At 42.2% G+C, this 26202-nt stretch overlaps 1 long non-coding RNA gene across 1 annotated transcript in view; it reads right to left on the reverse strand.

Annotated features, from left to right (window-relative positions):
- LOC138802345 (uncharacterized) overlaps positions 1-21955 on the reverse strand; it is a 47170-nt gene extending 25215 nt beyond the window's left edge. Inside the window, exons 1-2 of the long non-coding RNA XR_011364751.1 lie at positions 21887-21955; positions 15449-15559 (exon numbers count right to left, since the gene is read on the reverse strand). This is a non-coding gene — a long non-coding RNA (uncharacterized lncRNA). The remainder of the gene's footprint in view (positions 1-15448; positions 15560-21886) is intronic.
- Positions 21956-26202: the final 4247 nt, after the last annotated feature.

Consider the following 26202-nt stretch of genomic DNA (forward strand, 5'->3'; position numbering starts at 1 on the left):
TTGAAGACCACAGGACACCTGCTTGCAGATAAATGGACCATTCCAATGGTTTCCTTCTCAGTATGGAAGATTGGGCTAAGAAAGTCAGATAATTGCAAACGGGATATTAAAAGGGCCACAAACATTCAATAATTGCTTTAAAAAGCAAAATTAACCATTAAAGTGGTAAAACCATCAAATTAAATAATATGATGGGAGGGGTTGTCTTTCAATGTAATAGATGGGGGGGGATTTGTTTAACCATACATTTTAGTTAATGAATGACCAATCATAAATAATTTTAGATGTATTTCTAGACAATTTTTCCAAAGTCTTTAGGCACCCAACAATTGTACAAGCAAATTTAAAACACAAAAGGAATCATAAAACTAAAACAGCAGGTAATCTATAATGTCTAATGACTAGAGATGAGCGAAACTTGAGCATGTTCGAATCCATCCAAACCCGATCATTCAGCATTAGCGGGGGCTGCTGAAGTTGGATAAAGCTCCAAGGTTGTCTGGAAAACATGGATACAGCCGATGACTATATCCATGTTTTCCACATAGCCTTAGGGCTTTATCCAACTTCAGCAGCCACCACTAATCAAATGGCAAACGTTCCGGTGTGGATAGACTCGAGCATGCTCGAGGTTCGCTCATTTCTACTAATGACTCATATGTCATATGGACAGAGTGTGAGACCACCCCTCTAAGGTGTCAGGCCATTCCCAGTTTGTGATTTCAGAATGATCAGACCCCAATATATCGCCAGCCTGATACATAATTGATTGGCTATACATCAATAAATGTGTAATGCTGCGTTTACACGGAGCAATAATTTGCCCAATCGATCGTTTAACGATTTTGAAGCAACAATTTGGTTTTTAAACAATCAGCGTTAAGACGAATAAAACGTTAGAAAATTCGTAAGAAAAATCATATTGCGATTGTTTTTAAGATCGCTTAAGCCCATCTTTCACATAGGGTGAATCTTGAAAAGACTGTATACACGAAGCGATTTTTAGCAACAAACGACAATTTGAGATCATGTTGAAAGATCAAAATGAACGATTTCTCGCTCGTCGCTTGACCATTTGCTGTGTTTACAAGGAACGATTATCGCTCAAATGCGATCGTTATTGTGAAAATTCAAATCATAATCGTTCCGTGTAAACGCAGCATTAGAATAAATTAAAGGGAATCTCTAGGTTTGGACAACTATAGCCTGTTTCACACAAATTGTTAATGTATGTAATAGGAATCACAATACGTCTATATTATGAATTATATTGTATCACTTCAATGTTTTGCTGTATATACATTGCCTAGAGCACTTCACTAATGTGTATATATATATCTTCAATATTGATTACTTGTCTGACACTTCTCTCATACACATCCTCCCCATACACATGGATGAACAGTAATAGTCCATATTACAGAATGGGTATAAGGATTCTCTGTATACTCTACTACACATGCTGAACCATATTTATATAAACTTTACTGTAAGGTTTACTTACTTTTGCACCTTTACAACACATATTTGTAAGTCATATAGAACATATAAGTAAGTTCTAAAACTTTCCCTGTCTATCCTATGGATTCCTGCATGGCTCCCGCCTGTCCCGGTCTGTGTTGCACTGCGCTGACATACAGAAGGTGTGCTATCTTATAACTCTGTCCAAAGCTCTTGGGGAAATCACATTGTCACATTTTTCACAGGTTGTTTAATTACACAAGCGTAGGAGCGGCGGCCTCCCCTTGGCTCGCACAGCATCCCTTCCCTTGGGGCAGGTGCATATTAAAGCTAATTCAGCCTTGTTTCCTGATTGCTTTGGGCAACAACAAATTGTTCCCCAGGGAAGAGCAAAAAAATCAGTTATGATCTGGGAGTCTTGGGGAGAGATTAGAGCAATCACACTGGTGACACAGCAGCAGGCGCTACCAATGAAACTGATTTCACCTTTAATCCTTGAAATGAGTGAATACCTCCAGCAAGGCTGCCATGTCTCCTAAGGTTCACAGATAAAGGATACCCCATGACGTGGAAGTGAGCAGAATGAAGAGATGGACAGAGTTTATTACTCAGCTGCTCAAACTTTTCTGCATCTTAATGAAATCTACGTCCAGCATATATTGAAACTACAGGCATATGAATATATGATACTTCTAATCATTCAATGGCGTTTGTTTCTATCTAGGAGAGAGAGTAGTAGCATGAATAAAATATAGACAACTTGTTACTTAAAGGGAATTGCACCTAAAGTCAGCAAACAAGGCAAGTATAGAGGGGCAGCGTAATATATATAGAGAGATAGATAGATCTGTTTTTGCAAAAAAACGGATTGCAAAAATCAAGTGTGAACCCGGCCGCCTTGTAACTATATATATTTTTGCATTCCGTTTTTTTTGCAAAAACAGATGGAAAAATGGATGCAATTGTGTGCATCCATTTTGATCCGTTTTTCCATTGACTTCCATTATAAAAAAAAGAACAGATCCGTTTTTTTCTTTTTTTGCTGACGCAAAAAATGAGGTCGACTACATTTTTGTGTACATAAAAAAAACAGATCTGTTTTGATCTGTTTTTTCTTTAATGAAAGTCAATGGAAAAACGGATCAAAAGGGATGCATACTAATGCATCCGTTTTTTTGCAAAAAAAAAAAAGGATGGAAAAAAAATGGAGTGTGAACCCAACCTATCCCAACAAAACAGATTCACATGACTTGCACAGCTTTCAGACTGGGCTGTTTCGTTTTCTTTTGGATGAAAATCAGTCTAGATGTTAGCTAACAGTCAATGGGGCAGAAAGAGGGTTTTAAATGGCCAGAAACCCACTGACCATCAATGATCAGAGGGGTTTTAAAACTTATTTTGTACTATGCCTATTCTTGTATCTGTGTACACTCTTTCATGCCCACTTTAGTGATGGGGTAGCATCATTACAGCATTATGTGTCTTCTGCCTCCGCTCGGCCAGCTTAGGGCCCTATTCCACAGTAACGATAATCGGCCGAATCGGCCCCATTTGGCCCGATTCGGCCGATTATCGTTCGGTGAAATAGAGAGAACGATCAGCCGTTCATTTAGGGCCAGACCTAAAATCATCGTTCCCCCACAGCGCATCATTACGGTTGAATAGCGGTGCGCGGCGGGCGACCGACGATTACAAGCAGCAGCATCATACATTACCTGTCAGGTCTTCTCCTCCGCGTTGTCTTCATCCCCAGGTCCCGCGCGCTCTACCTTCCAAATGGCCGGTCAGCTGACGGAGCGCTCAGCCAATCACAGGCCGGGACCGCCGCGACCGCCTGTCAGCTGAACGGCCATTCTGAAGATAGAACGCGCGGGACCCGGGGATGAAGACAGCGCGGAGAAGCAGCCCTGCAGGTAATGTATGATGCTGCAAGGGCTGCAAGGACATCGGTAACGATGTCCCTGCAGCCCTCGCTCAACGATCAACGGGCCGTGGAATAGGCCCAGTAAACGAGCGGCGATCTAGCAGATCGCCGCTCATTTACATCGTTGATCGGCCCGTGGAATAGGACCCTTACCCTTAGTAGCAGGTTCCCATACAAAACGACCGCTGTCCATAAGAGATACCATAGAGTTGTTTTGTGGTATGACTAGAGAGTGAGCCTGCACCATACAGACTGTAACGCATATTGCACAATAGTGTCTGCATTTTCCTCACTTCCTTACTCACAGTCCTGACTTATCCTGACTAGCCGATAGCAACATATAATAACAAACATTGAATTTTGATCCTATTTTCCTCCTCTAAAACCTAAATGTGTCTTAAAACAAAAAATATGATATAGAAAAAGTATATCATGTTTTACTGTTTCTGCTGGTCGCATACATCTCCCTTGTGGTGTAAACCCTCTATTGCGCATGGGGCACTCAGGATGAAGGTATGTCTCTTACCTTCATCCTCAGTGCGGTTCCAGATGTAATCGTGTCATCTGAAAGGGTGTTTGGAGCACTGCCCCGACCTGAGATCACAGGTCCGCCCCCGGCCACCGCATCTAATCAGGGCAGTCTTAACAGCATTATGGGCCCCTGGGCAGAGGTGCGAATTGCCCCCCCCCCCCCCGCGCGGCCGGCGCCATCAAAACCCCCCATCTTTGCAACCCCGCCCCTAGCCAGTATAATTACGTACAATAAAAAATACAAATTATTGTTAACATAAACTTTAATTCACAACACAGTCTTTCAGCAGCACAAAAACAAAAAATAACAGTGCATGCCGCACCAAACCAGACCAGGTTGGCTTCAAAGTATCCAAAAAACGCAATGGAGACAGCACTTCTAACAGCAATCTGCAGGGTTTATTGTCACACCAGTGCAACATGTCTCATATATACAGAGGGGCAACAACATGACTATTATATATGAGAACCATGTTGTTTCCCTGTATACAGTATACAGGGAAACAACATGGTTCATATATAATATAATAGTCATGTTGTTGCCCCTCTGTCTATATGAAACATGTTGTTTTGCCCTTCTCTATATATATGCCAGATAACAAGCAACAAATATTACCACCGCATACTGACTAACACCACAGCTGCTACTGAGTAATCCACTGTACACAGATCACTATCACCTCATCCAGTCATATAGAGGTACCCAGCTCTACACAGGTTCTGTACACCATATACATTACAGTGCAGATACATCAAGTGACTCACATGGGACGTCTTCTCTGATCGGAGTTCTTCCCTTTTTATCTTCTTCTCCATCTGCCCTGGGCCGTTATGAGAACTTCTCCGAGCCACAGAATCTGCCAGACAGACATATTAGGCTCCACACTCATCACCATCCTCATCGCTCTACAAGCTGCACATCTGTATTGGCTGCTTATAGATGGCTCCCCCCTGTATTACCCCCTTATAGATGGCTCCCCCTGTATTACCCCCTTATAGATGGCTCCCCTTGTATTCCCCCCCTTATAGATGGCTCCCCCTGTATTACCCCCTTATAGATGGCTCCCTTTGTATTCCCCCCTTATAGATGGCTCCCCCTGTATCCCCCCGTATAGATGGCTCCCCCTGTATCCCCCCTTTATAAATGGCTCCACCTGTATCAACCCGTATAGATGGCTTCCCCGTATTCCCCCCTTATAGATGGCTCCCCCTGTATCCCCCCCGTATAGATGGCTTCCCCGTATTCCCCCCTTATAGATGGCTCCCCCCTGTTTCCCCCCCGTATAGATGGCTCCCCCGTATTCCCCCCTTATAGATGGCTCCCCCCTGTACCTACCCTATAGATGGCTTCCCCGTACTCCCTGCTTATAGATCACTCCCCCCTGTATCCTCCCCCCTGTATAGATGGCTCCCCCCTGTATCCCCCCCTTATAGATGGTTCCCCCGTATGCCCCCCTTATAGATCACTCCCCCCTGCACAGCAGATAAAAATAAACAAACACACGACTCATCTAACAAGCGCTCCCTTGTTGCTGCTTCTTCTCCTCTTCTGTCCCCGGCTGATGCGTCGCTCCCTGGGGTATTCTCAGGGAGCGCACACATCCGGAAGCTTAGTATGCACCCAGGCCGGGACTTCCGGTACAGGAAGTCCCAGCGACGCGCACTGAGGTTCCTGATGCGTGCGCTCCCTGGGAATCCCCCAGGGGAAACGCATCAGTCGGGGGCCGGATTTCCTCTTGCGACCGCAAGCAAGAAAGTGCTTGCGGTCGCAAGAGAAGGGGAAGGGGGGGCGCACAGGGCCGTCTTACCCATTGGGCATGGTAGGCGGCTGCCCGGGGACCCTTGCGTCCTATGGGGCCCCTTCCCGCTGTGACAGTGGGCAGGGGCCCCCTAGGATGCAAGGGTCCCCGGGCAGCCGCCTACCATGCCCAATGGGTAAGACGGCCCTGCTTCTAATGATTATCAATGGAGCAGGCTGGCTGGATCAGTGCTGTGGGGGTGATAGTGCCCCCAATACTCCTTACCGGAGACACAATTACATTAACAACTGCACCAAGATGGCGTAGAGGATAAAGGAAAGAGACCTACCTTTATCCTAAGGGCCCCGTGCGCAATAGGGAGATATCAGCAGATTATATTTGTGTAACCTGTTGATAGTTCCTTTTTAATTAATCCATGGACATTAAAGGACATGGTCAAAATGCTTCTTCAGCCTCTATAACTTTGCATTTTAAAGCTTGTAAAGCATAGGGAAATGGATAGTGCTAAATAGCATCAATTTGTGTCTGCTTTTGTGTCCGTTTAATGGACTGTCTCTCCCTGCCACCCCCCCCCCCCCCCCAAATACTTTCCCGGCAAAAAAGTCGCAAAATGTTTGCATAATTTTTTGTCATCTGCACCATTCACTCCAGGGAGGCTGAATGGTGTGGCGACCATGAAGGAGGGGTCGTGACCCCCCATATGCTGGATTTATCACACATATCACACCTAATGTCCCTGATAAAGCATATTGGGGGACTATATAGGTACATTTATCAAAGCTATATACAGTCACAAGATTATATGGTGGGGACTAGGGCACAATCCGTGCAAATACTGTCCTGGTTAGAGATGAGTAAATTTACAGGATAAACAAAGCAATGCATTTTGTTAGCTCAGCAGTCACCCTTTCAGCCAGCTGCTTTTGAACTCTGTGCTGCTCCATGCCACTCCAGTTGCCTGGAAAAGCTGGATCCAGTCCTGGTTAACTATTCCTAGTTTCTCAGGAATGGATTTAGCTTTTCCTGGCACCCGGAGTGGAGCAGTACAAAGTTCAAAGGCAGCCGGCTGATAAGCCAACTGCCCAGCTAACGAAATGCATTGCTGTGTTTATCCTTTAAATTCGCTCATCTCTAGTCCTGGTCACATCTAGAAAAACTTCTAACCAATTTTTTGTAAAAAAAATATTTTTAATATACTGTTTCTTGCATTGTAATACATTCTTTTAATTAATTTAGTGGGAGATTTTTTGCTCAGTATTTTGGTCAGTATTTTTGCCGTTTAACGACAAATAATTGCCATTCTTTTAAAACAGCGGCCGTTGTTAAAAAAAAAATAATGGCCGTTATTTGTCATTAAATGGCGGCCCTTCACTAAATTTTCACAGTGTATGAACATAGCCTTTCTGTGTTTTCAATCCACTTCTGGTTTCGGTAGAAAAATCGTGACCAAAATACTGAGTCAAAATTCTGTGTGGGAAGATAGCCTTATAGTTATTTACCAATAGTCACTAAATACTCTGTATAATTTAGGATCTGCTTTTATCTTCACATCTCCTTGTCTGGGCTCAGAGACCTAGCTGTTGTTTACTATGTTTTATATCATTTCTTTGTTGATTTTTTTTATTGCTCTTGACTAATTTCCACATGTGACATAAATCTGCCAGTGACCAGTTGTCTCATTACAAAGTCGTTACAGCTAATCTGATGGCAGCAGACATCCATGTCCGTTATCAACAGATGGGGTGATGTAACCTCCCTGCATCTTGATGATCCCTGACCTAAAGCTTTGATTACATGGCACATCAGCCATAATTGTTTACACTGTTACTGTTCATTTATTTCTGACACCGGCTACATATGCGGCTCTGACACAATCAGACACTTCAATGACTTTAATATATACGCTTGTATTGTAATAAGCTCGTATCACTACAATGGGCAAATTGCTTAGTCACATTTAGGATCTAACACTCAGGCAATAACCCAAATGTGTAAAATAAACTGTTGCTCTTAATCATTGTTGAGCTTTAGGATGCTGTCACATGAGTATATGCTGCGGACGTTCCTCAATGGATTTGGGCACGGAACATTTACAGATTATTTAAGTTACGGAGACACTGTGAATTTTCTACAGCACAATCCACAACAATAACATTTGATCGATTTTGGCATTTTGGATGTTTTTTCTTCTATAATGCTTTTCCATAAACTTTAAGGCTATGTTCACGCAATGTAAAATAAAAGAAAAATACAGCCTTAGACTATGTTCACACTATGTTTTTTCAGCTCTGTTTAAAATGATGTCCGTCATTTTGAGTGTAGTGCAATGACGGCTGTTGGTACATTATTCTAGTTTTAGGTTACTAATTGCCCTTTGGTTGTGGCTTAATTGAAAAGTCTATTGCATTTCATAGTAAAAACGGAAAAAGAACGTTGACAAAAGAAAAAAACCGCGTGTGAACAACTAATAAAAAAAATGTTTGCTGTTTGCCTGGTTTTGGTTGCAAAACACTGACCAAAAATACTGAGCAAAAATACTGTGTGGGAACATAGCCTTAATTTTGGGGGTAAAATCATCCATATTTTGAATATAATATTGCGCTCCATTGAAGTCAATGGGAAATTGGCTGTCAGTGTACACACTTTATAGAGTCACCTCTGTGATAGATTACAGCCGCTTTTTTTGTCATTTCACTCAAAATTGTGGTTGTTTTTAGGTATTTTTCCTGTGTGTGGACCTAAAGCGTATCTGTTAATAATAATAACAATAATAATAACAATAATAATAATATTAATAATAATAATAATAATAATAATTATTATTATTATTATTATTTAAAAAAACATTTAAAAAGTTTTGATCATGGTCAAGTGTTCAAGCGGTCTGATCAGGAGAGCTGAAAGCTGAGCTGTGATTGGTTGATGAGGAGACTTTACACCAGTTCTTATTTTATACAGTGTGATAAATCAGGCCCTTGTTATTTTTTTATTCTTTTATTTTTTTTTAACATTGTGTAAACCTAGCCTTAAGTAGTATTATTTTTCCTAAAGCAATACCCCTCATATACATGTTTCTGCTCTCTGTTTTTTTTTTTTTTTTTTATTTAACTACATTTAACAAAACTGTTTAGGAACATTTGTTTTTGAAAAGCTGATTCACAACCAAATAGATCTGTAAGCGCGGTTCATGCATGGATTGCCAGCTTTCTCATGAATAGAATGTGCTAATGCAGCCATGGCCGGCGTTAGGGGGGGGCAAGCAGGGCAAATGCCCAGGGCCCCCATCCCCCAGGGGCCCCCTAAGGCAGTTCCAGTAGGAGAGCGTCCTGCAGCGTCTGGGAATGATCCCCGGCTGCTGCTGTCAGGGGTCACGCAGAGGCTGCAGGACGCTGCTCCGTGTGTGTAGCTCCCCCTCCCCCTCCCTCCAGCTCCTCTTACTACACGTGACTTCCTCCTCCTGGTGTGGAGCTGTCGGGACGATGGAGGAGAGGGCTGCCGGGTGAGGATGACAGCTGCTGCTGCTGCAAGGAACATGAGGGGGATTCACCACTACAACCAGCATGCTAGAGGGGGTAAGTATACTGTATATGTAGTGTGTGTATGAATGTAAGTGTATAATAGATGAATGCAGTGTGTATTACATGTCAAGTGTATAGTGTGTGGACTGGATGGTTTGTATCTGTATAATGTGTTTTCATGGATGTGTGTGTGTGATGGTGTGTGTGTATATATATATATATATATATATATATATATATATAATGGTGTGTGTGTGTGTGTATATATATATATATATATATATATATATATATATATATATATATATATATAAAATGGTGTGTGTGTGTGTATATATATATATATATATATATATATATATATATATAATGGTGTGTGTGTATTAGCACTGCTGACTCCAAGTGTTGAGGTGAATAGACTGTATATAGGAGCTGCAGCCATTCTCTGGCCTCATCAGTCCTATGTAATTGCTGCAGGTGACCACTGAGGCCGCTGATTGGCTGCAGCTCCTATGTATATAAGGCAATACGGTGAGAAAAATAATAAGGTGGTATTCAGTCCTTAGGTGGTGGTCACTGTATGGCGGTAATATTGGTCTGTATATAGTGTCATTATGCAGTGGTCAGTCTTTGGCATTAATATTGGTCTGTATATAGTGTATATATAGTCGTTACTGCCATAGATTGACTACCACATAATGACACTATATACAGACCAAAAGTACAGCCATAGAGTGATCGCCACATAATATTGGTCTGGATACAGAGTCATTATGCAGTGGTCAATCTATGGCGGTAATATTGGTCTGTATATAGTGTGTATATAGAGTTATGTGGCGGTCACTGTATGGCGGCAATATTGGTCTGTATATAGTGTATATAGAGTCATTATGCAGTGGTCAATCTATGGCGGTAATATTGGTCTGTATATAGTGTGTATATAGAGATATGTGGCGGTCACTCTTTGGCATTAATATTGGTCTGTATATAGTGTATATAGAGTCATGCGGTGGTCACTCTATGGCAGTAATATTGGTCTGTATATAGTGTATATAGAGTCATTATGGGGCGGTCACTTTTATGGCGGTAATATTGGCCTATATATAGTGTGTTTTCTTCAATAACGGTATGGAGGTAATATTTGGTCCTGATTATAGTGATTTTTTTATTTTATTTTTTTAAAGCAATTCATATAAATAGTTCTTGTGTTTACACCACTAGCGGCAGTCCTGGCATGTAGTGGCAGTCCCAGAATGTAGCAGCAGTCCTGACATGTAGCGGCAGTCTCAGAATGTAGCGGCAGTCCTGGCATGTAGGGCAGTCCTGACATGTAGCAGCAGTCCCACAATGTAGCGCCAGTCCCAGAATGTAGCGGCAGTCCTGACATGTAGCGGCAGTCCCAGAATGTAGCGGCAGTCCCAGAATGTAGCGGCAGTCCTGGCATGTAGGGCAGTCCTGACATGTAGCGGCAGTCCCAGAATGTAGCGGCAGTCCCGGAATGTAGCGGCAGTCCCGGCATGTAGGGGCAGTCCCGGCATGTAGCGGCAGTCCCAGAATGTAGGGGCAGTCCTGACATGTAGGGGCAGTCCCAGAATGTAGCGGCAGTCCTGGCATGTAGGGGCAGTCCTGACATGTAGCGGCAGTCCCAGAATGTAGGGGCAGTCCTGACATGTAGGGGCAGTCCTGACATGTAGCGGCAGTCCCAGAATGTAGAAGCAGTCCCGGCATGTAGGGGTAGTCCTGACATGTAGCGGCAGTCCCAGAATGTAGGGGCAGTGCTGACATGTAGTGGCAGTCCCGGCATGTAGCTGCAGTCCCAGAATGTAGCGGCAGTCCTGACATGTAGGGGCAGTCCCAGCATGTAGGGGCAGTCCCGGCATGTAAGGGCTGTCCCGGCATGTAGCGGCAGTCCCGGAATGTAGGGGCAGTCCTGACATGTAGGGGCAGTCCTGACATGTAGCGGCAGTCCCAGAATGTAGAAGCAGTCCCGGCATGTAGGGGTAGTCCTGACATGTAGCGGCAGTCCCAGAATGTAGGGGCAGTGCTGACATGTAGTGGCAGTCCCGGCATGTAGCGGCAGTCCCAGAATGTAGCGGCAGTCCTGACATGTAGGGGCAGTCCCAGCATGTAGGGGCAGTCCCGGCATGTAAGGGCTGTCCCGGCATGTAGCGGCAGTCCCGGAATGTAGGGGCAGTCCCGGCATGTAGGGGCAGTCCCGGCATGTAGGGGCAGTCCCGGCATGTAGGGGCAGTCCTGGCATGTAGCGGCAGTCCCAGAATGTAGGGGCAGTCCTGACATGTAGCGGCAGTCCTGTCCTGGCATGTAGCGGCAGTCCCAGAATGTAGGGGCAGTCCTGACATGTAGCTGCAGTCCTGTCCTGACATGTAGCGGCAGTCCCAGCATGTAACCTTCTGAACTGAGTAAGGGCCCTAATACATGGAGCGAAAATAGTCCGAATCAGGACGCTATCGCTCTGTGAGGACACCGGGGAACATGATCAGGTAGTATATATCACAGACACGGCCTGAGGACATCGGGGAACGTGATCAGGTAGTATATATCTTTATTGTTTACTATATACAGCAAGGATTGCACAGACATCACTAATGATATACTGTATATACACATAGGGGGAGATTTATCAAACATGGTGTAAAGTGAAACTGGCTCCGTTGCCCCTAGCAACCAATCAGATTCCACCTTTCATTACTCAGATTCTAAGTAGGTTGAATCTGATTGGTTGCTAGGGGCAACTGAGCCAATTCTTCTTTACACCAGTTTGATAAATCTCCTCCATAGCTTTTGCTGTAGGAGGCTCTCTAAGCGAGCTCCATTCTACCAGATTGGCGCTCACTTCTGCAGAATATCAGGCCGTGTAATACGGCCTTAAAAGTGTCCGTACACTTCCAATAACTGCTGGCTGAACAATCCTTCAGCTGACAATTATCTCTCCCATTCGGTCCCGTCCTCCCCATACACAGAAATTTGCCACATCTAAGTGTTCCTGTGTTCTCAATGAGAGGGGAAAGCCATAGCCATACAGATCTGATGGCGGCTTATCTCTCTGAGAACAAAGAGGTTGGGCAATGATTTTCCATCAAGCTCGACCCCCTATGTCCACTGATATCATCTGTCAGAGGACTGTCCAGAGAGCCCCATACACCTTACACTGATGGCCGAATCCACCAGGAGCAACAGGTACCACCAACAAAAGAGTAACATGTATGGGGACCTTAAATTGTTGCTTAAATATTTCAGCATTTGGGGCCCCACCTTCAACTTTGCCCAGGGCCACATCTAGTCTAAAACCGGCCCTGAATGCAGCAACATAGATGCAAGGGCTATACTGCTCAGGAAGGTTGAATTCACATGTTACAGAAATGCTAGCAATATATAGATCTATAAATAGATCCCAACAGATTCAAGATTCCATATTCTAGGAGGTTAGTTCACTAGCTCTGTGGGGTGGTAACCCGGACTTTATTAAGTGTCAACCTTTCTAGAAACAGAATTTGTAGCAATTTGACAACTCAAGGGTTTATATTTATTGGGGAAGTTGGAGTTGGCAATGTATGGATGTTTGCGTTAGTGACACCTGCAGTTTTCAGGCAGGTGCTACACTGTACAGGGCTCAGGAGCAAGAGATGGAATTGAGAATGGATGATGAGATCTGAGCATTAGTATCAATAATTTGGGTAACGTTCACATTTTGTGACAAATAGGTACATACACGGGAGGAACGCTTTTGGTATAATATAGTTTTTTAAATCTTCAGCAGATGTCTGACTGTGTGTGTTTGGGGGGGGGATTGACAACCCATGGGCTTCATAAATCTCAAGTCTAAAATATCATTTGCATAAGCTACCACTGGTGTTTCATTTTCTAACAGAAATTCATGACTGGGGGGGATCTATAATTTCACCATCTATACTGCACTGTTTGGATTAATCCAGCTGCCAATGGAAGCTATTCTATTAATAATAATGCATTATTATTTGTGTCAATCCCTAATATATATATATATATATATATATATATATATATATTTATTTATTTTTTTAAATAATTGTCCAGAATTATGCGGTTTGTTTAAATTTTGCATCTCTATCTGTATTATTATACTTCTTAGTGGAGCATGAGCAAGTAATGTCTCCTCAACACACCAGTCAACAAGAGCCAGATTGAGTACATCCCAGGTTTTAACCCTTAGTGAGTAAATACCAGGTTTTAGCCCTTAGTGAGTACATCCCAGGTTTTAGCCCCTCGTGAGTACATACCAGGTTTTAGCCCTTAGTGAGTACATCCCAGGTTTTATCCCCTAGTGAGTACATCCCAGGTTTAGCCCCTCGTCAGTACATCCCAGGTTTAGCCCCTCGTCAGTACATCCCAGGTTTTAGCCCTTAGTGAGTACATCCCAGGTTTTAGCACCTAGTGAGTACATCCCAGGTTTTAGCCCTTAGTGAGTACATCCCAGGTTTTAGCCCATAGTGAGTACATCCCAGGTTTTAGCTCTTAGTGAGTGCATCCCAGGTTTTAGCTCTTAGTGAGTACATCCCAGGTTTTAGCCCCTAGTGAGTACATCCCAGGTTTAGCCCCTCGTCAGTACATCCCAGGTTTAGCCCCTCGTCAGTACATCCCAGGTTTTAGCCCTTAGTGAGTACATCCCAGGTTTTAGCACCTAGTGAGTACATCCCAGGTTTTAGCCCTTAGTGAGTGCATCCCAGGTTTTAGCCCTTAGTGAGTACATCCCAGGTTTTAGCTCTTAGTGAGTGCATCCCAGGTTTTAGCTCTTAGTGAGTACATCCCAGGTTTTAGCCCCTAGTGAGTACATCCCAGGTTTTAGTCCCTAGTGAGTACATCCCAGGTTTTAGCCCATAGTGAGTACATCCCAGGTTTTAGCACCTAGTGAGTACATCCCAGGTTTTAGCCCTTAGTGAGTACATCCCAGGTTTTAGCCCATAGTGAGTACATCCCAGGTTTTAGCTCTTAGTGAGTGCATCCCAGGTTTTAGCTCTTAGTGAGTACATCCCAGGTTTTAGCCCCTAGTGAGTACATCCCAGGTTTAGCCCCTCGTCAGTACATCCCAGGTTTTAGCCCTTAGTGAGTGCATCCCAGGTTTTAGCCCCTAGTGAGTACATCCCAGGTTTTAGCCCCTAGTGAGTACATCCCAGGTTTTAGCACCTAGTGAGTACATCCCAGGTTTTAGCCCTTAGTGAGTGCATCCCAGGTTTTAGCCCATAGTGAGTACATCCCAGGTTTTAGCACCTAGTGAGTACATCCCAGGTTTTAGCCCCTAGTGAGATCTTCAACAGGGATAGGAAAAGCTCTCCTGGTGGCCAGAGTAGGGCTTACAGAATGTGCCGTCCCCACCCCCTATTGATCAAAATCTCTGAAGTTCAGACTTGGTGAACAATAATTAATTTACTGCCTAATTAGTTGTACAAAGACATTTAGATTGGCCATACACATAAAATAGCTGTAAGGTAAAAAAAAAAAACTCAATTACCAGACAGCTAGGCGAAAGGTGAAATCCGCGGGATGTTATCTGTGAGAATTCCGTGGTGTGAATGCACCCTTATTGGGAAGAAGTGAGATACCACTGCCAGACTCCTCTGATGGGACCTCCGCCCCTAAGAACAAAAATATCAGGAAGTTCATGTCCAACTTGACCCTTTCCCCCAACATCTGCCATCTGGGGAAAGTTGGGAAGCCACCATAAACATTAGGCTCGATTCACAGCATATTTTAGGGCTTCCAGAAAGCTATACACTGGCAAATATCCAAAATGGAAGCTGACAAAAAGCACAACGTGTTTCCAACTGGCCCATCGGCCCATAGTTTCAAAGAACACTGAGAGAGATTTATCAAACATGGTGTAAAGTGAAACTGGCTCAGTTGCCCCTAGCAACCAATCAGATTCCACCTTTCATTTTCTAAAGAGTCTGTGAGGAATGAAAGGTGGGATCTGATTGGTTGCTAGGGGCAACTGACCCAGTTTCACTTTACACCATGTTTGATAAATCTCCCCCATTATAACTATGTTTGGTCTATTATCAGAATGTATATGCTGTCTGTGTGGGACTCAAAAATGTGAAAGCCCCAATATGTAATGTAAATGAGGCCTAAAACAGACGGTCAGGGGTTTGGCTAACAATTATCTAACGTTTATGGTCAGATTACCATTTAGAGTGTTGTTGTGGGTTTTCTAACTCCTTACTTACCTCTGCATAGTCAACGGCACTTTATGTACCTACCTATATAGGCAGTTCTCGTCTTGTCCCTGGCCAAGTCAATTCACTTTAATCCGCACTGCAAACTGTATTATAGTATTCCCAATAAATAACTATGTCCTAACACCATCAACCCTAAAAGAAGAGAATATTTAGTAAATATTAATGCTCTGTTATGCATGTACACGATAAAGACATAAGGTTTATGTTCAACTCCAATTTTAACCATAAAAACTATTAATTTTGACCATTAAAAACTAAGAAGTCCCAGGGTTAATTAAATTAATATAGAAGTATATAGTCCTAGTCTTGGTCGGAGTGTTAGCGGCGGCAGTGACACATCCTCTATCTTGTTTGTGTTCTAATCATACATTCATTTTAATATCAGAGGAGTCATTTTGCTTCATGCTCATTTTTCACCGAACCCCTGCTATTTTTCTTTTCTGGTAATAGATATCATTTCAACAGCTTGACTAACCGGCCTGATATAGAATAGCCGGTAATATATACTGATGTAATGACCATGATAAAATCATTGTGTGCTGATTTTATAAATTAGGGTGAAAATGCGAATGAGCCTGAAAAATGAAGTGCTACTGCATGAATTCCAGGGTTGCTAATGCTTCATACCTTTCTGCTTCATTAAACCAATTTCACGGGGAGATGACTTGAGGAGGAAGCTGCACTGCTTAAGAGACCCAACAATGGTTTATTGAAAGAAATGGGGCTAAGATTAAATTAAGTGCTACTTGAGAAATATGGAAATGCTTGAAAATCAGCCTCATAAATGGTGAATTTAAACAGTTGATAAGTTAGTTCTTTCACGTCCAAAGATTTGTCTCATAATTTTTACATGACTGCTAATTAAGGTCGGAATACTTTCTAATCTACCATTAGAACTCGCACTAAGAAATCTGACGTTGTTACCGAAGACGTATTATATGATAAGGGAATAGAAGAAACATGTACTTAATGCAGATTTATATTGAAATGATCTATGATGAAAGTTACTTAGTAATTACATAGCGAGGTTCCAGCACTATATCACCAAATGATCCTTCAAATAGGAAGTTAATATACTAAGTTTAGTAGAGACATTTATTGTAAAGTAAATTGGGTAAATTCTGATAAATTGGGTTTGTATACCATAAAATATTTTTAAAAATTAACAAATCAATTTCTAGCCGGGATCGAGTTGGTCATAGCAACATGTGACATATATGATACAATGATTGATACCCAATAACAATGAATTCTCCTAGCACACAAATAAAACAAAACCAAAGGGCCATATGACATGGCCTGAACCATGGTGTTAACTAGTGCCGATCTGCTAGATTGCCACTCATTTAACAAGGCTATACCGAGGCTTTATAATCATGTGACCAGGGCTGCACGAACATTGCTAGATTGTTTGTGCACACACATCCCCTATTACATAGAGAGATTTGCCCCAGGAGAAGTAAAACCTAATGGCAAGTTTTTGCTGTGTAGGTATTTTTGCTTAGGATAACATCATCGCCTTAGAATGTATGGGATTGGGTATCTTTTTTGTGAAGCTGTTGCTCTGTTATCTTTGGTCTAAAACATGTTGTAATTTCAAGGATGGAAAATCCTATTGTCAGTCTTTACAGTATCCTTAAGGGTTATGTCCCTCTTTTCTCAAATACTAAAAAGCATCACTCACTGCAGTGTTAAGGCCCTATTAAACAAAGCGATTACTGGCCATTACGGACGGTAATCGCTTCGTGTAATAGAAGACACCGATCAGACAACATGCAACAACTTGCTGCCGTCACTCCGTGTAATAGTAGCATAGGAGACAGCAGACTGCCACTGTCTCCTATGAAGAGAAAATAGAACAGCGCTCCATAGCACAGATCAGGAGGTATGAACGAGCGGTGAGAGGATAGTATATAAGACTCTCACCTGATGCGGTTGTGCAATGGAGAGGCACAACACTCAACAAACGCATGGGCTTAGACCGCTGCCACTCCCAGGTAAACCATCCAAGATGGGTATTTCAAAGCAAGATAAACGACCTCCTCTCCAAACCAGGGTAAGTACGGGCGCAGATCCAGGTGGACATATGAAGTTAATTAAAATACATTTATTGTATAAAAACATGTGTCGCCATGAATGTTTTTATACAATAAATGTATTTTAATTAGCTTCATATGTCCATCTGGATCTGCGCCCGTACTTACCCTGGTTTGGAGAGGAGGTCGTTTATCTTGCACTGTCTCCTATGGGCTGCCTTGGATTATCTGAAGATCTCCCGGGCAGCCCCATCCCCCCCCTCCCCCGGGTCTTACCTGCTCCGTCTCGCTAGCTGTCTGCGGATGTAAAAGCGGCAGCGGGCGGTGGAGTGAGAAGCAAGCAAGCAAGCCGTGTAATAGGGGCTTTATTCAGATTAACCACCTCCATAATTTTTCCTTCTCGAAAGGTGGCCATTAGAGATGAGTAGAGATGAGCGAACCGGGTTCGGTTTCGAGTCCAGCCGAACCCGATCATTCGGCATTTGATTAGCAGCGGCTGCTGAAGTTGGATAAAGCTCTAAGGTTGTCTGGAAAACATGGATACAGCCAATGACTATATCCATGTTTTCCACATAGCCTTAGGGCTTTATCCAACTTCAGCAGCCACCGCTAATCAAATGCCGAAAGTTTGGGTTCGGATCGACTCAAGCATGCTCCAGGTTCGCTCATTTTAGAGATGAGCGAACTTTGAGTACATTCGCTTCTTCTAAACCGACATTTGATAACAAGTTTGGAAATGACATCCCATTCTATGATACTTTTTCTTATAGCTTATACACCATATAATAAAACTATTAACCAATCAGTAAAATGCTTTTATTGGGCTACCTAAAATAAGCCTAACCCCATTCCCGTTGATACTCTACTATTAAATCCGATACAACGGTCAACCTCACCAGTGACAATATTTCATATTATGTATGGATCTGTATATGCCGACATCACAGATTTTGTTTCCTCTTGTCATGTGAAAGTTTACAAAGATATCACTGCAATTTGCCTACTGAGGCCATTTCTAACCTTACTGACAAATGGAACGTGTTAAAAATGTTTTGCAATAACGGAACCCTTGTTGTCTATGGACAGTGGAGTGTGCGAGCACAAAGGGATCCATTCATTAAAAGGAAGCTTATGCGTGCACAAGTTTTTAAATACATTATTTCAAAGAATGATAGAAACAGCGAGGGGGAAGCTGCCATTTTTGGCTCCTCCGTCACAATGAGGACTCTGTGTTCAAGGGTCTGAGGCACTTGGAGCCGGTCCAGCATTAGCTGATTAGTTCAGAAGACATGTATGGACTTAAATTGTCTCTGCAATGTGATAAATGGACTACGTTCTGTATGGGTACACCTCCGTGACACCCCCAGTAATCTATATAGACAACAACTAAAGGTCTCTTGTCTTTGGATTGAGCATTAATAATAAACGTCTAAACTGGGAAGTTGAGATTTCAGTAGTTTTCTATGAGATATGAACAGTATCATCATTTCAAATGGTGTATGATGCAATGAATGTATGGAACATTCAATATTTGATAATTTATTGGATGGGTTTTGGAATGGTATATGGTAGTAGTCTATGCAGCAATTGAATATTCTAAGGCCGGCCCTGTGCCTGGGGCAGGTATTGCACACTAGTCTGCACCTGCTCTGGAGCAAGTAAACATTTTTGCCTGATTTAAACCTCTAAAAATGATGGTTTGCGGTTTAGTTTTACAGCTCTGATTATAATACCCATAGCATTAAAGGGCTAGTTGAGCAAAAAAACGGTTTCTTTCAAATTAATTGCTGCCAGAAAGTGACAGAGATTTGTCATTTATTTCTATTAAAACATCTCGTCTTCCAGTACTCATCAGCTGCTGTATGTCCTGCAGGAAGTGGTGTATTCTTTTCAGTCTGACACAGTGATCGCCTCTGTCCATGTCAGGAACTGTCCACAGCAGGAACAAATCCCCATAGAAAACCTTTCCTGCTCTCCAGACTGGAAAGAATACCACTTCCTGCAGGACATACAGCAACTGATAACTACTGGAAGACTTAAGATTTTTTTTTAATAAAAGTAAATTACAAATCTCTGGCACTTTCTGGCACAAGTTGGTTTGAAAGAATTTTTTTAACTAACCCTTTAAACACTTGTTTTTATCATGTTTGGGATGTTTCTGTAAAAAAAAAAAAAAAGACTTTTTTGGAAGATTATTTATTCTGATTCTTCCATCTGTCCCTATATATGTGAACAAGCCCCAGAAATGGACATTATCTAGAGTTTAAGCAACAAGAAAGGGTTAAGCACTTTGCATTTCCCTGACTTTTTCTAAAGTTTTTTTTTTTTTTTTTTTTTTTAAACCTAGTAGAATCACAACAATATCTTATTTCTTTGATATTGTAACAGCCTGGTACTGGGATTTATTCTGGACTAACATGCAGCTTTAAATAATCTTTTATCTTTTGCAAGATAATGTTCCGTCTGGAAGAGGTGTCGTAAGTCTTACTAAAAGGAGATAAGTGTCTCACAAATAACAGGAGCGCCGGCCATTAACTGGAGCGTTAATAAGGAAATGATCATTTTTACAGATTTTTTTTCCCCCAGTTTAAGTACAAATGAACAGAAGGGATAATTTCCAAGGACAGAGCCATGCTCAATAAAAAGGGTCACTGAAAGGGTTAACAAATATCTGCTGGAGTGGTCAGCAGGTCAGTCAGACAGCAGGGAATCTGTGGCAGCAGGTAGATGAGATTTTGGGTTGCTAACCAACTCATCCTGTTACAGAATTTTTTTTTTTTTTTTAATTTCCCGCTTTTTTTCCTAGGGTCCTTGGTGGGTCCCTCTAAGCATCAACTTTCAGCCTATAGTTTGTAGTCCCTCATTCTGTATAACCAACACGCAATGCTTGAAAACCAATGGGGCAATTCTAATACAACCCCTAAACACTAATCCTATTGACCATACATTGGGGAATAATTTTTTTTACTAAAACCTTGCCTATGGATACTAGAGAGGTCTATAGGAACCAATGATCTTATTATAGGTCTATTCATACAAAGTCATCTTTAGGGATCATTGTAGCACAACAAGTAACCTGGAACCTTCTAGTACATCTTGTGCGCTCTGTTTGGTCATAGTTTTGTATTGTTAATATGGTAATGGATGGTAATCCCATTCCTGTTGAAACTTTTTTTTTTGTTAAGAGTCTCGTGGATGCTCTCTTCTCTCAAATTCAAGTACATCCTGGTATAATGTCTATGGTTGTGTCTATAGCAGACTGACAGCAGGATGGGGAAGGCTTGATGCAATCTGTGTTTACAAGCTGTCAGCAATTCCCAACTCTCCCCATGTGGTAGATGACTTGCCTTGTAAAGATACAGCTCCAGAATTGCTGACTTCATTTAAAGGTTTAACCTCCTCATGCTGTTGCTATTCAATGGTATTTTATGAAAAGTCACCTGTTTCTCATAAAGTATATGGTACTCTATTTACAGCTAGTAAATATAACTTCTCCCTAGAAAACACAAACTGGGGGAGATTTATCAAACATGGTGTAAAGTGAAACTGGCTCAGTTGCCCCTAGCAACCAATCAGATTCCACCTTTCATTTTCTAAAGAGTCTGTGAGGAATGAAAGGTGGAATCTGATTGGTTGCTAGGGGCAACTGACCCAGTTTCACTTTACACCATGTTTGATAAATTTCCCCTAAATTGTCTAGTTTATGTATGTCCTGTGTGGTATAAGGAAAAGCTAGCACAGGGCACTTGGTTGTCTGTTGCAATCGATAGTGTTCCCTATACTGTAAACTTTCAAACAAGTAAAAAATAGGGGATATTTAAAGGGGTATTCTGAATTTAGAAACGTTTTGCAGGCTCCCTTAAATCTCTGTATAGTAAAGGTCTCAACCAGGGGCGTAGCTAGGATTCATGGGGTCCCATAGCAAAAAACTGTATAGGGCCCCATAAATCCTGTACGCCCCCCCCCCCCCCCCCCCCGCCAAACACAGACATTGACGCACATATACACACACAGAGGCACCATTAACATATATACAGATATGCCACTGACATACACACATATATACGCTGTAATGTGATTACACTAGTGCTGATGTATACACCATGAGTAGACTGTACACAGGGAAATCATCTCAGTGTAATAAGAAATACTCAACCACAAATAAAAGACAATACAGCAGATATTAATGGTGGGTTCTTTTATTAGAGCCCAGAAGCTGCTGCAGAACATCTTTGGGAGCAAACACACACATATACACCAGTGCTACAGACATTGCTGACATACACACACACATATATAGCCACAGATACATACACATACTGACATATAAACATATACACAGATACATATATACACACACTGACATATACATATACCCACAGATACATATATACACTCACTGACACACATACACAGCACTTACAGCTCACAGGCTTCCCCCCCTCCTCCTCCTCCTGTAGTCCAGGCTGATCTTCACATAGGTATTGAGGACCTTTAGGTCATGTGACCCAAAGGTCCTTCATCCCTCTCCTGTGCCGTCTGGCAGATCCTGCTCCTCTGTTCAGCCCGCTCACCCGGCACTACAGTGAGGGGGCTGAACAGTGCAGTGGGGGTCCCTCTTCCTCTCTGGACCCCTGGGGGAGCGGGTACCTACCATGAAGGCAGGGCAGGCTTCCTCGGGCCCCCTTCCTGCAGGGGCCCCATAGCAGTCCCCTTCCCTGCCTTCACTATAGCTACGCCACTGGTCTCAACACCAGTGTATACAATTGTATGCTATGCCGATACTGTAATCTGCTGTAGATGTATCATGCAAATTTTAACACATAGGGGGAGATTCATAAAAGGGTGTAAAATATACACGGGTGTAAACCGTTTACAGCAACCAATCACAGGTCAGCTTTCATTTTACCAGAGCTAAGTGCTGAGCTGTGATTGGTTGCTGTGGGTAGTTTACACCAGGTGTATATTTTACACTCTTTGATAAATCTCCCCCATAAAGTCCACAGTAAATGTGTGTAGTGTGCATTTACCGTAAAGCTCTCAAGGATAGGAGCTATGGTGTCATGGAACAAAGTGTATATAGTAGGGAGGCTTCTTGTGTGGCCCATTTATGCCCCAACTACCACCAATATGGATATGGCTACTGGTTTGCTTCTGCCACTGATCAACATTGGCCCTGCCTGCTGCCAATTTGGACATGTCTTCAACATTAGGCCCCTTTTAGACTTATTTCCAAAGCTACTTTAAAGGGATTGTCCGGGAAAAAGAAGAAAGCTGAAGACTTTGACTCGCCTGCGGTCACTTCCAGTGATTCCACATCTTGGAAGTAATCCTTCTGAGAAGTTAAGGGGGAGGGTGCATAACCTGATCGTATCTAATAGTTGCACAATGTCAGACATATACAGAACACGTGTCAAGATTACAAGAGATGAGTGAACTTGCCGAGGTTCTGGTCCACACAAACCCGAATTATTGTTTTTTGATTCCCGTTTTGTGCCGCGGAGAAGGTGGATACAGCCTAAGGACAACCTATGGTCTATGGCTGCATCCATGTTTTCCAGGGAGTCCTCGGGCTGTCCCCACCTTTTCCATGGAGTAGGCAGACAGGGGTATTCAAAAGCTGATCATTCAGGTTCATATGAACCCGAACCTCTGCAGGTCCACTCATCTCTAAACATTACCATGTAAGATTTTCATTAAGGCAATACATTCTGCCAAAAAGCAGAAGAGGTTTTCTATATGGGGATTTGCGTCAGCTCTGGACAGTTCCTGTCTCGGACAGCGGTGGCAGCAGAGAGCACTTTGTCAGACTGAAAAGAAAATACCACTTCCTGCAGGATATACAGCAAGTAATAAGTATGGGAAGACATGAGATGTCTAAATAGCAGTAAATTACAAATCTATATAACTTCTAAAGCCAGTTGATTTGAAAGAAAAAGATTACCCCTTTAAACTATGTTTTTTTTCCTTGAGCAAAAATCTAAACATTAAAGCCCAGATTTAAGAGTGTAAAATATATACAGGTGTAAACTACCCACAGCAACCAATCACAGCTCCTTTTATTTTACCAAAGGTGAAAGCTGAGCTGTGATTGGTTGCTGTGGACAGTTTACACCAGTCTATATTTTATAAATCACCCCTTCATGAAATCCTTTTCTGAAGGTTTTTATTTACCTCGATCTATCTATAGATCAGTAGCCTCCACAACACATTACATCACCTAACGTCACATGACTCCCTGGCTCGTCTTCAAGGCTTCTGTGCCACATAGCCGGCCTCGTGTTAGGCGCTTAAAACTGAAAATTGATTATTTTAATACAAAATTCCTGAATGAAAGAGGTTCCTGGCCTTTCCTGTGCTGTTGAATAATGCATGTGGGAGAAAGCAAATAGCAGCAGAGGGTCTCAGCTGCTAGAACAATAGGGAGCGCACAGAGCTGAGGGGGCACATTAGTTTATCATTGCCTTGTCAATCCTCATAGCTTGGGAATCGTGGGATAGCCTGGACAGCAGCAGCTGTTCAACGTGCGGTACACTGACTGCAGCGCTTTGGAGTTTCAAATAGATTTATACCAGAAAAACAGGTTATTGGTTGGTTTCAGAAGATTCGGGAGAAATCGCTTCGATTCACAACTTTGAATCACAAGGGAATTCTGTGTGATACAGATGTAGCAGAGTTCAATTTCTCATCCTACATTAGGTTTTCCTACAGTCCTATATAAAATAGCACATCATGGGATGACAGTTGTGTCGGTGTCGATTAGCTGGTTAGAGCGTGACACCATGACGCTACAATATTGGACTTTTCGCAATTTTCTGCGAAAAAAAATCAGCTGATCCACAGATTTTGAAAATTTCAGATATAGGCAAGCAACAGGGCTGCAGGCAATGTGTTGTGTACAGAGCTGATGATACAGACATCTGATTAGATGGTATGACAGCTGGAAGTGATACCACTATGGGTGACGTCACCTGCAGCCAATACTGATAAACAGTAGCTGGGGGCAGGGGAGGGCTGACTTAAACTCTTTAATGTCATTATGTTTGTAACTGATATTATTTGCAGAAACAAGTTCACGTATAGATAGTATAGAGTAATAGTAAAAAAATACACACACAAGATAGTAAAGTACAGGTTCACTTAAAATGATGTATCTCTAAATAGGGGTCTTTATAAAAGATAGGGAGCTCACAGTAAAACAGAACCATTAAGAGACCCTTAGCTGCATTACTGGTCCCTTACCAAAATTCAGTGTGGTAGACATAGGCCATGTTCACATAATGTATATCACAGAACGGCCGGTGTTACTGAAGATCATCCCGGCCGGAACTGCAGTACCGACCAGATAATGTTCACTTCTGCTCAATTCAGATATGTGCTGCATTTGAATACACCTCTGCACACAATGGAGTGTGCGGCCAGAGCCGCACGCTCCATTGTATGAACTGACTGGTTCTCTACAGCCACTATTCCTTGAACTGACATGTCGGTTTTTTGTGTGGCCGCTAGCGATCCTGGCCGGAGTGTATACTAAGGGGAAGATTTATCAAACATGATGTAAAGTGAAATTGGCTCAGTTGCCCCTAGCAAACAATCAGATTCCACATTTCATTTTCCAAAGAGTCTATGAGGAATGAAAAGTGGAATCTGATTGGTTGCTAGGGGCAACTGAGCCAGTTACACCATGTTTGATAAATCTCCCCCTATGTGTATACATTTATATGATTTCATAGACAACAGCACAATGTAAGTTTCATATTAATCACGGCCATTGTTGCAAATTGGCAACAACGGCCGTGATTAATATGAAACTTATGTAGTGTGAACATAGCCATATGTAGCAAAGGGTGCAAGATTGTTGCCACTTTTGCCATAATTTGGTGGCATAGAGTCGCAACATTAGTTTGGTAAACACAATGATTCTTAGAACCACAATTAAGGATGCTCTGAGTTTTCCAAAATGTGTTTTATGCTGTGAAATAAAGAATAGAATTTTACGGAGCTGAAGAGGTTTTATTTTGTTCAGTACTATGGACAGTAGGGGAGATTTATCAAACATGGTGTAAAGTGAAACTGGCTCAATAGCCAGTAGCAACCAATCAGATTCCACCTTTCATTTTCCAAAGAGTCTGTGAGGAATGAAAGATGGAATCTGATTGGTTGCTAGGGGCAACTGGGCCAGTTTCACTTTACACCCTGTTTAATAAATTTCCCCCAATACCTGTACTATGCACCTTTTCAAGCCCTCATAGTGTTACCGGCCATTCTGGCTAATAATCATTTATTGTAATAGCGCTTGTTAAAAGACCTCAATCAGCGAATATTTTTTCCCATTGCAGTGTAGATAACCATTACACTAATATAAAACTTGTTGAGCAATTTATAGTTTATTTCAAGATTACTGTAACTTGGAATGGTACATGTAAGTTAATGTTACATTGTGGAAACATCCACATAAGATAAAGTTGATTGGTGTAAGCTCCTCATATCCATCGGTGGTAGCTATGACACTGGGATAGACACTCTCAGGTCATGGGACTTGGCTAATAGGATCTCTCGCAAATGAACACCTTCCTATGTTATATGCTGGTTCAGGATTGCTGATTTTCAAAAATTATTTATCAGAAGTTATAAAAAGTTATCAAAATTTTTCTTTTACACCAATATGATACCAGTAAAAAATAAAGATCATGGTGCCAGAAAATTATGCCCCAACCAGCCCCGTAGGTGGAAAAATAA

The sequence above is a fragment of the Dendropsophus ebraccatus genome, chromosome 10 (assembly GCF_027789765.1).
Source record: "Dendropsophus ebraccatus isolate aDenEbr1 chromosome 10, aDenEbr1.pat, whole genome shotgun sequence".
Taxonomy (NCBI): Eukaryota; Metazoa; Chordata; class Amphibia; order Anura; family Hylidae; genus Dendropsophus; species Dendropsophus ebraccatus.